This window comes from Choloepus didactylus, chromosome X (genome assembly GCF_015220235.1).
Source record: "Choloepus didactylus isolate mChoDid1 chromosome X, mChoDid1.pri, whole genome shotgun sequence".
NCBI classification, from domain to species: domain Eukaryota; kingdom Metazoa; phylum Chordata; class Mammalia; order Pilosa; family Megalonychidae; genus Choloepus; species Choloepus didactylus.
Window position 1 is genome coordinate 43385314 of NC_051334.1, and position 2874 is coordinate 43388187.

Genomic DNA, 2874 nt, shown 5'->3' on the forward strand with positions numbered 1-2874 from the left:
TTTTACAATGTGTTTTTCCCACAATATTTAAGTTTTTCAATGTTTAGATATTTTTCTTCAGTGAAGCCCAAGTTTCTTTTCATAGTCCCTGATTACGTTTAAAATGTTGGGACACATATGGCACTGTTAACTGCTTTCTGGGCAGCCTCTTTAGCTTGGTGGGCTTGAAGTACCACTACACCTTCATCAACTTTAGAATGGAGAGACTGTGGAGACTCAAACATATGAAGTAGTTCTGAATCATCAATCTCCAACAACATGCCAGTGATTTTTCCAGCAAGGGTAGGGTGCATGGCTTGAGTAAGGGGAAAGAGCCATTCACCCAACATCTGCTTTTGCTCTTGAGGATGGACAGATGCCAACCTGGAAGCAGTCAAAGGTTCCTGACCTTGTACTTGAACAGCAGGCTGCTGCATGGTAACTTGTGGCTGTGTGTTAAGATGTTGTGGATTGCGGACTCCCACAGCATATTTATACCATGGAATGATGCAGACAGCAGGAGTAGCTGCAGCTGCAGCAGCTGTAGGACATGGGCCCACTGTCTGTGTTGATGCATTAACAACATGTTGTGTTGACATGATTCGTGGAAGCTGTGACGAAGCTGGTTGCACAGCACCAGGCACATTTTGGAATGGATAAGGTCTGGCACCCTGAGCAGTCCAGCTAGGACTTGGTCTTACTTGAGCAATTTGGCTATGAGGATAGTATATAGCACAGGGGTCTGAGTCTGTGGGATAACTGCCATGAAGTAGTCTGAAGAAGGTTCTGGCTGGTAGGGGTTGATTACAGGGTTGGGCACAGCTCTTATACTTGCCATTTTCTGCATATACTGGTTAGTGAGGTAAGCCTGGCACTCTTCTTTGAGCTAAGCTAAAGCTACATACAGTGGCTTGGTGGCCACAATTCTACCATTCATTTTGATAACTGCTTTAGTGACTTCTTCTGCAGAGGAGAAACATACAAAACCAAACCCTTTACTGTGACAACTCTCCATCATAACCTTTGCAACTAGTGATTGTAACAAATGGAGAAAACTCTGGAAATGTTCATCATCAATACCATCATCAAGATTTTTCACATAAAGTTTAACAGCCTGGCATCTAGTGATCCTATCTTGCTTCATCTGTTCAAATTTACACTTAAGTTCCATCTGTTGTTTCACTGTTTTCTGAGCTCCACCAACATAAATTTGTTTTCCATTGAGCTCCTTTCCATTCATCTCATCCACAGCTTTCTGTGCATCTTCATGCCTTTCGAAGCTCACAAATCCAAAGCCTTTGGATTTTCCACTTTCATCAGTCATTAATTTCACACTTAAGGAAGGTCCAAACTTGCCAAAGAAATCCTTAAGGCACTAATCATCCATGTCTTCTGCAAAATTCTTGATGTAAACATTGGTGAACTCTTTTGCCCTAGCTCCAAGTTCGGCTTCCCATTCTTTAGAAGACTTAAATCATCCAACAAATATTTTGCGATCATTTAAAAGCATCCCATTCATTTTTTTCAATAGCTCTTTCAGCAGCTTCCTGTGTCTCAAAATGCACAAATCCATAGCCCTTAGAACCATTTTCATCACAAACCACCCTACATGAAAGGGTGCTACCAAAAGCAGAAAATGTATCATACAGTAATCAGTAGATTTGTCCAAAATTTTAATGAATATGTTGCTCACTCCACTTTTGTGAAATGATGGATCATGCTGAGACCACATGATGAGTACTAGCTTGCCCTTTATAACATCAAAATTCATGGGGTCCAAGCAAGCTCCTCATCCACCGTTTGCTGGAAGTTCACATCCTTGTGGCCCAAGGAGTGCACGTGATCATGTCCCTTCAGACCTGGATGAAAAGGATGGGCCCGGCCGGGCTGAACTTCTCACAGAGCATCGCCTCGGTCACATCGGGGTGTAGGTCCCCCAAGTAGAGTGAGGCCATGGAGTAGCTGGGGGTGCTGGGGTCCATCTCAGCATGGCTGCCCGCAGGGCCACAGAGAGAGGAAAGCCAGGGTTGGGAGCGGGGCGGGGCTGGGGTGTGGGGGGAGGGAAGTGGGGGCAAGTGGAGAGGGACAAACATCAACCAGAATCGAAAACGGTTCCGCGGCGTCAGAATCGGGTCAATCCCCTGCCCCTGGCTGCTGGCTGCGGAGTGGGGGTGGCGGTCTTGGTCCTGGCAGCGAGAAGGCCTCGGGCTCTTGGTTCCTTCTTGCAGCTGCTGCGGGGCCGCGGGTGGGTGGGTCGGTCTCAGCTGCTTCACCGGGTTATTTTATAAAAGAGGGAGGAAAAAAAATTAAAGTTTTCTGGGGGAAGACGAAGATTTTTGGTAAATTTGTTTGGGTTTTTAAATGTTTTTTTAAGTGCTATTTGGATTTTTTAAATAATAAATGTGTATTCCAAGCCCGAAGCACACACTCTGCACTCTCAGCAGTAACTGTTGGGGAGAACTGTGTATGTATGTTTTTAATTCTTTTGGGTAATATTCGGGGTCATAGAGGAGACATAGCTTTAATTTTATAAGAAATCTGACAAATAGTTAACCAAAGTACTTAAACCATTTTACACTTCTATCAAAAATGTATGCGGATTCTGGTTGCTTCGCATAACACTTATATTGTCTGTCTGTCTGTCTGTGTGTGTCCATTCTAGTATGTTGTAATGGTATCTTCTTCTGCTTTAATTTTCATTTTCCTGATGACCAACAATATTGAGCACCTTTTCATGTGCTTAATGGCCATTCTTATATGTCATTTTGTGAAATAGCTGTATAAGTTTTTTGCCCTTTTTAAACGTGATTGTCGTTTTGCCATTATTGATTCACAGGAGTTCTTCATATAGTCTGGATGTGAGTCCTATGTCATATATAGCTATAGGTAGATATT

At 43.4% G+C, this 2874-nt stretch overlaps 1 pseudogene; it reads right to left on the reverse strand.

Annotated features, from left to right (window-relative positions):
• Positions 1 to 865: 865 nt before the first annotated feature.
• LOC119522979 lies at positions 866 to 1961 on the reverse strand (annotated as a pseudogene).
• Positions 1962 to 2874: the final 913 nt, after the last annotated feature.